General features: G+C 45.9%; 1 protein-coding gene across 2 annotated transcripts in view; it reads right to left on the reverse strand.

The window, feature by feature from the left end:
• The window catches only part of CATSPERE (catsper channel auxiliary subunit epsilon), a 195,172-nt gene that overhangs the window by 179,982 nt on the left and 2,278 nt on the right, over positions 1 to 12,912 (reverse strand). The window lies entirely within an intron of this gene.

Raw genomic sequence — 12,912 nt, forward strand, 5'->3', positions numbered from 1 at the left:
CTCCATTCCAATAACACAATTTTTAAAGTTATCTGAGACCTGCACTCAGAGTCCTATATCTGTCATATAAACTGCCTTTTGAAAAGGACCAAAGGTCTGTGGATGGCAAAAGCCCATAGCCACTATTAAAGCTACAACTGACTAGGAATTTTGGTTACTTCTGTGGCATACAACAATTTTACATAACAATTATAATTATTAATAATGTACACTAAATTATAACATTAGAGAAATTTCCCATACTTTTGGAACACATACCAGTAACATATTTATACAAACACAGCCCCAAAGAAAACCAAACACCATTCCCTCTTCTATTTGAAAAGTTTTTTCTATTCTAATGTCACAATCTCCCAGAGTTATTAATCAGAAACCTGCATTTAAGAGCACTTGTTAAATTTTATAGCTGATTATAAAATCATGTTTTAAAGAGCACCAACGTGAGACAACAATTGTCTGTGGATGACAAAAACATTTTAGGGCAGCCACTGTTAAAGGCACAACTGACAAAGAAATTTACCTCTGTGGCACACAGTCATTTAACATAATAATTATAATTATTACTGGTAACATATCCTAAGTCATATTAGAATTATAGCAGTTTTACCTAATTTTGGAACATATACCAATAACACATTTACACAAATATAGACCAAAGAAAGCCGAACACCATTTTATATTTGACAATGCTTCCTGTATGATTTTTGGACTTTAGAGGACCTAATATCTAAAATATTAGGTTAGAAAGAGACATAATTTATAATTTGATTTTGGAAAGTCTATCAAATATCAAAGGTTTAAAACACTGGATATCACAAAATAGAATCCCAGGTCACTATAAGTCATTCATTTGGCCAAAATGATAACTCCAAAACAATTAAAAAAAAAAGAAAAACCTTTACTGTGATAGAGGTGACTTAGCTTTCCAAAGGAAGATCCAATGAAAATAGCACGAGGCCAACTGAATCTCTCTTCTCTCTCTCCTCCTTTTTTTCCCCTGCCATTTATCCAAAGGAGAAAACAAAACCCTTTCATTATCTTTTAACATTACATAAAAATCGTCTTCAGAAGAGAAAACCAAATTTCATGTGCATCTTTAATGTTAAAGCTAGTTTTTTAAATAAAGTTTTATATCTCTATCCAGTTTTAATTAGTTTGACAATAAGGTAAGATTTTCATAAACTTTTTAGAACCCTTTACAATTTTCCATCAAACAGCAGATCAGTTTTCTAAGAAAACCCTGTTATTTGGACACAGGGGCCCAGATTCTGGCCCCACATCAGTATGATTTTAATATTTTAACCTACAGAAAAAAGCTAATTATTTCTTTCAGCTCTTAGCCAACTTATTTATACCCACAGAATTTTTTTTTAGATTCACCCTTTACAAACCTTTTCACTTTGCTTAAACCTTCAGATTTGTTCCGTTCCTCTTTTAGGGTGAGACAATCTTTAAAACCCTCTGAACTAGACAAAATTACATGCCCTTTAACAAAAGCCATATTCCTATGCCTTCTTATAATCTTTTACCAAAAAAAATTCCCTACACACCTTGTATGTAAAACTGTTTCTCCAGTAATCTCAGTTTCACGTTAGCAACTTTCATTTTAGTGAAAAACCTGATCAGTGAGTGAGTTAATTCTAGGGGTGGAACCTAGGACACCAGACAGAAGTGAAGATAAGGCCTGTTTTCAGCATAACTAGGGGCATGGCTGTCCATGTGTCCCCAGGCCTTATTTATAACCTAATGCTCCAAAGTAGGTAAATCAAACGATTTTCAAAAGTCCAAGGAACAGCCGGGCGCGGTGGCTCAAGCCTGTAATCCCAGCACTTTGGGAGGCCGACACGGGCGGATCACAAGGTCAGGAGATAGAGACCAGCCTGGCTAATACGGTGAAACCCTGTCTCTACTAAAAAATACAAAAAACTAGCCGGGCGAGGTGGCGGGCGCCTGTAGTCCCAGCTACTTGGGAGGCTGAGGCAGGAGAATGGCGTAGACCTGGGAGGCGGAGCTTGCAGTGAGCTGAGATGCCGCCACTGCACTCCAGCCTGGGCGACAGAGCGAGACTCCGTCTCAAAAAAAAAAAGTCCAAGGAACAATTTGACTTTAAAGCATTTAGCAAATCTGATATCTGATCTTAATTTAGACTAAATGTCTATATTTTCATGACATTTTACCAATAATCTTTAAAACTGTCTTTATTTCCAAAAGATTACTAAAGTCATGTGACTAAAAAGGCATTCAAGTTTCTATTTTTCTGACAAAATATGTGATGTAAGTGCTCATTTTTCTAAGGAAATTAATCAGAGCTTTTTTATATAAACATCACACACCAGACAGAAGATTCAGCACTTGTAAGATTTTTCATTTGCCAGTTTTTTAATTGGATTACTGGCTTCATGGGGGAGCCCCTGGAGGAACAGGGCCAGGAAAGCTTGTGCTTCTAGGGCCAAATAAGCAGCAAATAAGCCACTGAAGGCAAAGACAGATTCTTAAAAATAAGGGTTCCGTTTTATACTGGATCCCGGATCCCAAGAGGAGGGAAATACTTCGAGAGAAGGCAGTGCAGTGCTTTTACCGACTGTGCATTTCATTGCAAGGCACCGCAAAGCCAATTAGTCCATTTGTAATTAGACCACCCCCCATGGGAGTCTCCTCTCTCTGTGGGGCAGGGGGAATGTTTCCATGTCTTCCAGGTGGCCAAAGCGTGCTTCTCTGATCCAAGTGTGCAAAGACTCAAGTATGCCTCCATAACTACTATTAGCCAACCTCTAAAACATATTTCCTACCTGGTTGTTACACACCAAAGCTCTCTCAGAATGAGAAGTAATTTCTGATACCCCTAAAACTCAAAACCGTCAGATAACACAATGCAAAACAGAACAGAGCCTTTGATTTTGAGAGGGATCTATCTGTTTTTAATTCTCGGGGTTTCATGAGGAAAACAGAGCTTTCTTCCAAAACGGGGACTGTGGTGCCTCCTGTTTTTCCCAAGGAGTCCCAGGCTGCCGGAAGCTATCTCACGGCCTCTCGTGTGCATTAAGATAGGCAAAACAAAAAAGTGGAGGAAAATAATTCAGTTGACTGAGAAGGCAAAAAGATCTTTTTCCAGAAAAACAAGATCCAAGAAGACAGAAACATAAAGGCCTTTTAAATATATATATAGCTGGTTTATCCACTTTTAATTAAGCTGACTCTTAACCATAGTGCTCTTTAAAAAACAAACCCTTAAAAATTTTATTACCCAACTTTAGCCATGCCAAGTGGCCAATATTTTTGGCTTTTGAATTCTACCACAGGTAACTTCCCATATGAAATTAATACATTTTAACTAAGGTTATAATTTAACCATGGACACAGTTGTCTCAAAGAGATGGTAAGCAGTTTTTTTTTTTCTACAAGATTTAGAATCTCCCCCAGGGTAGTTTAGAGAAAGGAAAATTCAAGACAGGAAATCAGAAGCTATCCATGGGGGCGGGGGAGGCGGGGAACCTCAATAAATGGCAAAGTTACATAAATAAAAAACCAGAGGGGAATCATTCTGGAAGCCAGGAATAGAACGCAGACCCCCACTGTCAAGAGGCAAAGCCTTAGCTACTGAGTTATACAGCACTGAGCAGTTTCTATTCTTCCCAGGAGCCTAAAGAAGCCAATTTCAAGCTTGCAAAGGCTTTTAACTGCTCAAGAAAATGTTTAGGGCTAACCTACAAATCTCCAAATTCCTGTCTTCCAGATGGCAGAAACCAAGAGAAAGTATTGTTATGCCCAGACCGTTTATTCCCTGAAGAAGACCACCAGAGTCCAGAGTCAAAGCTAAGCAGCAAGGATCTTTATTACAGGTTCGAACCTGGAACTCTCCCTCACTTGTGAAACAAGACGGGCAGGAGAGCTCCCCCACTGAGCTCCGAGCAGTGTTATATAGTCTAAGAAAAGTGGGCATAGAGTTATTATACAAATCAGATATATGATTGGCTAGTGTTTGAACAAGGCGATTTGGCTAACTATGATTGGTTCCCGCCATTTCTGATATTTTGGTTCAAACTTTGAGGCGGGAGAGCAGGTTTATGGCAGCAAGAGTTTATCTTACTTAAACACGTCTTGTGACCTTGCCTCAGAACTTACAAAATCTCCGGTATGTGCAAAACAAAATCTCTGGTACGTGCAGAAAACCAGGTACTCACAGAACTTACGAAATCTCTGGTATGTGCAAAGATTAGAGAGCAGAACAAGGGTGTAGCGGGTGGGGGGCGGGTACACATCTATCTTTGTGTCCTTTCATTTCCCCCTTCTCATAAGTAACTGGATGTCCAATCTTGGATTTCCAGAGTCTTATAATATAGCCTCACTTTCTGGGTGCAGGAGAGGCTGGTGATGGCTACGGAGGACCATTAGTTGGATGGTATCAAACCTTTCTCTGACAAATTGTAAAATTTTATTTACCACACAGGGGCCTATAGTGAATAGAAGTAGTAAAGACATTAGGGGGCCTAAAAGGGGTGCCAGAAGGGAAAACATTGAAGAGCTCCACCAATTGTTAGCGGCTGTAGTGAACTGTTGCTTTTTCATTTCTAAGCTTAGTTCGTGTAGGCATTGGACTCTTTCCTCAACTAACCCTGGCTCATTTATATAGAAACAGCATTCTTCTTTGAGGAACATACAGGTACCTCCTTTCTCAGCCGTGAGTAAGTCTAAGGCTCTGCGGTTTTGAAGGGTGACCTGTGCTAGGGAGGTGAGCTGCCGCTGAAGGGAGGCTAGGGAATAGGCGGAGTCTTCCAGAGCAACAGAGAACTGTTGTAACAGCTTGTCGTTTTCTATCATGGAGTGTTGTAGGGCCCCTCCTGCTAACCCCTCTGCGACGACAGAGGTGGTTAAGGATATTCCGGCAATTAGTGGTAGAAAAACTGCTCGTCTATGTCGCGCAGTTTCAGTTGGGGCAGTCCCTGCCCAGCCTATGAACTCTGCCGGGGTCAGCAGGGTCAGTCGGGGAACTAGTGTAACAGGGATGCACAACTGTCCGTCAGAGATGCTTTTGGACGGAGTTTTTAACAGAGTCATATTACACCAGAAGAACACACCAGGGGGAGCACGTATGGGGCTATTAGGGTATGTAGCCGTCTGGTTGCAGAGGCTGCTACTAAATGCTGAATAACAATAGGGGTATTTCTCTTGGTATGGGTCACGGTACAGGGCTACATCAGGTATTGCAACTGTTGATGAATTAGAATCTGGCATATAGTTTGTGGGTGGGGAGGAAAGGGGAACAGCGGTTAATGGTGGTCTTCCTAAGGTTGCACACATAAAGCAAGAGGACAGGTCGCCTAAACCAGTGAGGTTGGCGAATGCTAGCCCTTCTTGTAATAGGGTTAGCCAGGAGAAGGGCTGCAAGTCTTGTGATAGCTTGGTTTCCTGTCTGTGGATTCGTGTATGGATTAAGGGTCGAATCTGGACTAGACTCCGCCACAAGTACAGGTGGCTACTAGGCCAGCTACTACTGGCATCGTAGTAGACTGCCCCATGTTGGGGCGATGTCCACCGGGAGTGCCCTGGATCTGTTATTATCCAAGTGAATATGTTGGGAGTCCCTGTCGGGTAGCGAGTCCTGAGGAGGTTAGACTTTCTCGGGTATTCGTCCCATACCCTGGCTGAGTGCATTTTACAATAGTTGTATGGGCAACCTGCATTCTGGTGCCACCAATAATTCTTACAATTATATTCAGTCTGATCATATTCAAAACAAATCATGGGTATCCCCGGTTGGGCAATTTGGAAATTAGTGAAATTGAGGTAAATTGGAGTATTGCACCCGGAGGGGGGGCAGTCTGCACTAGCTAGCAGTTTACCCACTTGGGGGGTTTCCCCGGGGTGAGTTTTTTTCTCATAGATCCAGAACCTCCAGACATAGGGATTAGACGGCGCAGCAGTTAGGAGAGTCAGATGTATAAGGCATAAAAGCATAGGCAAGCTAGACATGGTTACGGCTATGTGGGTGACGGCGCAGGGTTAGCTTTAAGGGATTGTTCTTAGCTTTGTCTACAGTCCATGTAACCGGTGCTCCAGATGGCTCGAGAAGGTCGGATGTTGGGTCCACTGGTTTGACGTGTGTGTAGTGGATCCACGAAGTGATGCCTTCTACTTTGAGAGCAGTGGGAGTAGTCAGGAGTACTTGCAGTGGTCCTTTCCACCTGGGTTGAAGAGTTTCTTGCCGGTGGCGCTTGACTAGGACCCAGTCTCCCGGCTGGAACGGATGAGGCGTCGGCGGAGGTCCTGCCTCGTACAGTTCTCATAGTCTGGGCCAAATTTCCTGGTGAATTTTCTGTAAGGCTTGTAAGGAGAACAGGAGCTCAGAGACATTTTCAGTTTCAGGTTTGAGTAAGTCATCTTTTAGACTGGGGACCAGGGGTGGGGGTCTGCCATACATGATTTCATATGGTGTGAGGCCCAGTCTGTAAGGGGTATTTCGGGCCCGGAACAGAGCGTAGGGGAGAAGTACTACCTAATTAGCGCCAGTCTCCATGGTCAATTTAGTTAAGGTCTCCTTCAGAGTCCGATTCATCCTTTCTACCTGTCCTGAGCTTTGGGGCCTATAAGCACAATGTAATTTCCAATTTGCCCTAAGAATGGAAGCCAAATCCTGACTTACCTTAGCAACGAAGGCTGGTCCATTGTCTGACCTTATTTGGATGGGAAAGCCATACCTGGGGAGGATTTCTTCCAAAATTTTCTTTGCTACAACCTGAGCAGTTTCTCTCTTAGTTGGGAACGCTTCTGTCCATCCTGAAAAAGTATCTACAAAGACAAGTAAGTACTGATACCCATATTTTCCAGGCTTTATCTCAGTAAAGTCTATTTCCCAATAGATACCAGGCCTAGTTCCTCTACACCTAATTCCTGCGGTGGTCTGGGTTTGGGGGCAAGTGTTGTTTAGTTGGCAGGCTTTGCAATTTGTTGTGACATCGCTGGCCAGTTCAGCTATGCGCCTGATTCTAAACTTGGCGTGCCTGATTAAGTCCATCATTCGCCGGGCACCCAGGTGGGTTGTCCGGTGGATGTGTTCCAACACCTGCCGTCCTAATTTTTCTGGTAGGATGGTTTGGTCATTTATATCAGTCCACCACCAATTTTTAACCTGTTTTAGGGGAAGCGTGTTCATCCATTCGTGATCCTGTTCGGTATAGTCGGGAAAACATGGCAAATTTCGCGGGCCAGGATCGGGGAGCTGGAGCGCGAGGAGCTGACTGGGAGCTTTTGCTATGCTCCTTGCGGTTTGGTCGGCTAAGAAGTTGCCTCGAGCAATTGGCGTAGTTGGTTTCTGATGCCCAGGGCAACGTACGATAGCCAATTTCTTTGGTTTCCACAAAGCAGTTAATAGAGCTAGGATCTCTTGCTTTTTATTTCTTTGCCTTCAGCTGTTAATAGTCCCCTTTCTCTGTAGATGGCCCCATGTATGTGCGCAGTAGCGAAAGCATAGCGGCTATCCGTGTATACCGTTAGTTTTTTCTCTGCCCCTAGGGTGAGGGCCTGTGTGAGGGCTATCAGTTCGGCTCTTTGGGCCGATGTCCCTGGAGGCAAGGGTTCCACCCAGATTACCTCAGTCTCTGACGTTACAGCCGCTCCTGCATACCGCTGGCCTTGGTGGACGTAGCTGCTGCCATCAGTGAACCAGGTGAGTTCTGTGTCGGGGAGCGGACGATCTTGCAGGTCCTCCCGCACCCCATGCACCTGAGCCAGTATCTCAGTGCACTCATGGAACAGGGCGTCCAAGTCTGGATTTGGCAGCAGTGAAGCAGGGTTTAAAGAGGTTGGGGGCAGAAAAGTTATTCTGAGGGGGTTTAACAGCAGTCCTTGATAGTGGGTGAGCCGGGCGTTACTCATCCATCGGTCTGGCGGCTGCCGGAGGACGCCTTCAATGGCATGCGGGGTTATAACGCGCAACTCTTGCCCCATGATAAGTTTATCAGCGTCTCGGACCATTAGGGCGGTCGCCGCGATTATCCGCAGGCAGGGTGGCCAGCCAGCAGCCACTGAATCTAATTTTTTTGACAAATAGGCAACTGGCCTCTGCCAGGGGCCTAGGTACTGTGTTAACACGGCTTTTGCAACACCTTTACTTTCATCTACGTATAAGTGGAAGGGCTTGGAGACATCAGGGAGCCCCAGCGCGGGGGCTGATAACAAGGCAGTTTTGATTTGTTGAAAGGCCAGCTCAGCCTCTTCCGTCCAATTGAAGGGCTGCCGTTCTTTTGTTGCCTGGTATAGGGGCTTGGCTAACTCAGCAAATCCGGGTATCCATAACCTACAGAACCCTGCCGACCCCAGGAATTCTCTCACTTGCCGTGTCGACTGGGGTCTAGGGATGCATAGGACTGTTTCCTTTTGGGCTTTGGTTAGCCAGCGTTGCCCCCCTTTTAATAGGTACCCCAGATAAGTTACCTCCGACTTGCAGATCTGAGCCTTTGTTGCTGAGGCTCGGTAGCCTAGCTCCCCCAGAGTCTTCAGGAGGTCCTCAGTCCCTTGAACACAAGTTTCCAGGGATCTGGCTGCTATTAAGAGATCATCAACATATTGCAAAAGAGTTATTTCAGGGTGTTGCCGCCGGTACTCACCCAGATCTTCATGAAGGGCTTCATCGAACAGGGTTGGCGAGTTCTTGAACCCTTGTGGCAGCCTGGTCCATGTTAGCTGACCGTTGATGCCCCTCTCAGGATCCGTCCGTTGAAATGCAAAGAGTCCTTGACTTTTGGGAGCCAGAGGAAGGCTGAAGAAAGCATCTTTTAGATCAAGAACGGTATACCACTGTTTTTCGGGATGTAAAGCACTCAGAAGGGTGTATGGATTGGGCACAGTGGGATGTATGTCCATGACCCTTTTATTAACTTCTCTTAAATCCTGTACTGGCCTGTAGTCCGTACTGCTGGGTTTACGAACAGGTAACAGTGGAGTATTCCAGGATGAGTGGCAAGCCCGTAGGACTCCCTGGTCTAGGAGTCGGCGGATATGGGGCGTAATTCCTTCTCTTGCCTCCAGGGGCATAGGATATTGCCGAACCCGAACCGGGTCCGTCCCTGGCTTAACTTCCACAAATATGGCAGGTCGATGTTTAGCTAGCCCTAAGCCCCCAGTTTCTGCCCACGTTTCAGGGAAACGCTGGAGCCAAGAGTCAATTTCCTGATCGGGGGGCTTTTGCTCTTGATGGAGTCTGTACTCATCTTCTAAGGTGACAGTCAGGATAGATATTGGCCTGTTTTGGGAATCAGTTATCTTGGGCCCTTCTGGCTCAAAGTGGATTTGGGCCCTCATTTTTGTCAGCAAGTCCCTCCCTAGTAGAGGGCAGGGGCTCTCTGGGATGACTAGGAAGGAATGGGAGACTTTTCCCGTTCCTAAGTCTACAGTCCTCTGGGTTGTCCAGGGGTATTTTTTGATGCCTGTGGCCCCGTGCACCCAGGATGTTTTCTTAGACATTTTTCCAATTGGTTTGGTTAGGACTGAGCGTTCCGCCCCAGTATCGACTAAGAAGCGAACTGGGGACCCCTCCACTTGCAAAGTTACCCTGGGTTCGGGGAGGGGGTCCGAACCCCGTCTTCCCTAGTCAGAATCCTGGGTAACGAGTACGGAGGTAGGGTTAGCTGGTCTCCGTTTCTTTGGGCAGTCTTTAATCCAGTGACCATGTTCCTTGCAATAAGCACACTGATCCTTTTCTAATCCTTGCCTAGAGCCTTGCTTTGTCTGCTTTCTGCTTTGGCCATTCCCTGCCTGGGGGAAAGCTGCTACTAAAACTTTGGTCATTTCTTTGGTTGCCTTGAACTGTTTTTCTTCTGGAGTATCCCTATTATTATAAACTCGCTGGGCCATCTGAAGGAGGTCCTGAATCTGCTTTCCCTCTAAACCTTCTAATTTCTGGAGTTTTCTTCTAATATCTGATGCTGCCTGGTTTACAAAGGACATTACTACCGCAGCCTGATTTTCTGGTGCTTCCGGGTCCATAGGGGTATACTGTCTGAAAGCTTCCATTAATCTCTCTAAATACACAGCGGGGCTTTCTGTCTTACCTTGTAACACAGAATATACTTTAGCCAAATTGGTGGGCTTGCGAGCTGCAGCCCGGAGACCCGCCATTAGAGTCTGGCGATAAATGAGCAGTCGTCCCCTACCTTCTGCCGTGTTGTAGTCCCATCTGGGCCGGGTCAAAGGAAAAGCCGCGTTAATGAGGTCAGGATTTACAGTTGGCTGGCCGTCATCTCCTGGAACCAGCTTTCTGGCCTCAACTTGGATTCTTTCCCGCTCCTCCATTGTGAACAGGATTCGGAGGAGCTGTTGACAGTCATCCCAGGTTGGCTGGTGAGTAAACACGACACTGTCTAACAACGAGGTTAGATCTTTGGGATTATCGGAGAACCGAGCATTTTGGGACTTCCAATTGTATAAATCACTAGTGGAAAAAGGCCAATACATGAGACGGGAGAGCCCGGTATCATCGAGCGATCCTATTTCTCTGAGAGGCAGGGCTACGGTGGAGTCAGGGAGTCGGGAAGCTTGGTCCCGCAGTACGCGGCCTCGCGTTCGGCCGGCCGGCCCCCCCGGGTTACTTTCGCTCTCGGCTGCTTCCGCTTCTCGGTTTCCCTCTACGGAAGCACCACCCTGGGGGACTGGGTCCTGCGGGATAAGGTGCGGATATGGTGGGGGAAGTGTGGGTTCTAACGTTAGGGGGTCCTGGCTATCTGGCAGCACAGGGGCCGAGGGAGCAGAGGGAGTCCTTTGTCGTGTAGGTCGCATTACTAGGACCTTGCAAGGCTCAAGGATGAATGGAGTTATCCAGGGTGGTGGGTCTTCCACAATATTTTGCCACACTAGAATATAAGGAATTTGATCATGATGTCCTGACTGCCCTGGCAGGAAAATCTTAGTTTTTACCTTAGTAATAATAGAGAGACAGAAAGTTCCTTTGGAGGGCCACCCTACGCCGAAAGAGGGCCACTCCGAACGGCAGAAAGTAACTAGCTTTCCCTTCTTGAGTTCTACGCTTAAGTTACGCCCCCGAGCCTTCACATCCTTAAAATTGGTAACAAGGAGTGAGAGCGGCGTGCTCTGGTTGTTGCCCATCTTTGGACTGCTCCTACAAAGAGAAGGAGGGACGAAAATGAGTGTGAAGCAGAGGGGAGTATCCGACAGGTCCGGTCCTGGAAGGGGAAGAAAAGGTTTTATGTTTCGTTTTGGACTTACACTTAACACTTAACAATAACGGACAGACAGTGAGAAACGATGAGCCTCCGCGAGCACGTGTCGGACTTCCGACCTGAGTCAGACGGGGCAACCAAGGATGGAGGCCCCCAGATGGGCACTGGGGGACGTCTCCCACCAGTCCCGAGTGGCTGTCTTTTATCGCGTCCGCCAAGACCATGCCACTTATAAAACAGACCAATACAGATTACAGATTACGGATTTCGCGAAATTTCAGGGAGACAGACAGAGACAAAGACAGAGACAGTGACAAAGCCGGCTTACCTACAGATTAAGATCCATTGACTTGGGGGGTCTGGTGGGCTTGGGGGAAATCCCGGACGAGCCCCCATTTGTTATGCCCAGACCGTTTATTCCCCGAAGAAGACCACCAGAGTCCAGAGTCAAAGCTAAGCAGCAAGGATCTTTATTACAGGTTCGAACCTGGAACTCTCCCTCGCTCGTGAAACGAGACGGGCAGGAGAGCTCCCCCACTGAGCTCCGAGCAGTGTTATATAGTCTAAGAAAAGTGGGCATAGAGTTATTATACAAATCAGATATATGATTGGCTAGTGTTTGAACAAGGCGATTTGGCTAACTATGGTTGGTTCCCGCCATTTCTGATATTTTGGTTCAAACTTTGAGGCGGGAGAGCAGGTTTATGGCAGCAAGAGTTTATCTTACTTAAACACGTCTTGTGACCTTGCCTCAGAACTTACAAAATCTCTGGTATGTGCAAAACAAAATCTCTGGTACGTGCAGAAAACCAGGTACTCACAGAACTTACGAAATCTCTGGTATATGCAAAGATTAGAGAGCAGAACAAGGGTGTAGCGGGTGGGGGGCGGGTACACATCTATCTTTGTGTCCTTTCAGTATCTCCACATGGTCACAAAGTTAAGCTCTTAAGGACACAATACAAGACAGAGAAATTTCACACAGTATTGGCTTCAGGGACCTGTAGTAAAGTTTGTAACTGACCAGCCTGCCAAGCTGGCTTGAAAAGCAGGTTTATAGGGGTCCTAAAGCCACGTTCTATCCTGTGGATAACCATCTCTCCACTACAGAACACAGAAAGACAAATTCTTAGCACAAAACTACACCAGATTTGCTACAGCCTAAGACTAGTCTCACAAATCCTTTTTTCTATTCATCAAACCCTTGCAGAGGAGACAAACAGTTTACTATTTACTGAGAGAGAGAGAGAGAGAGAGAGAGAGAGAGAGAGACCAGAAACTTGTCTGGTAAGAATTTCACACCCTTTTTGCCAACATACCAGATTTCCAGGTTCCCTTTCTCTGCAGCTTCCAGAAGAATGGAGTGGCTTTTGATGACCCTGCTTGCTTGTGCTATAGCTGTGGGGTTCCAGCCACTTTACAAGTGAAAGTCACCCTTTCCTGCTTTATGGAACCATAGACAAGATTCTTAATTTGCAAGATGCTGCCCAGAGGGCTGCGTGGGGAACCAAATTAACATTTTCCATCCCAGCAAAACACACATAACAAAACACATATTAGTCACCTCATTCAGCACCCAGTAGCAGCCTGGCAAAGCTCAAAACCTTTCTCCCGTTGGTCCCTGTTGTCTTTGATCCACTCCAGGTGGGGAGGGATGACCTCGGAATGGTAATTCACCATGGGGTCTCTGGGCAAAAGGAAGAGCAGATAGTCGCCCCAAGATAGGCCTGTTGAGCCTTCT

This window comes from Macaca nemestrina, chromosome 1 (genome assembly GCF_043159975.1).
Source record: "Macaca nemestrina isolate mMacNem1 chromosome 1, mMacNem.hap1, whole genome shotgun sequence".
In the NCBI taxonomy this organism is placed as follows: Eukaryota; Metazoa; Chordata; class Mammalia; order Primates; family Cercopithecidae; genus Macaca; species Macaca nemestrina.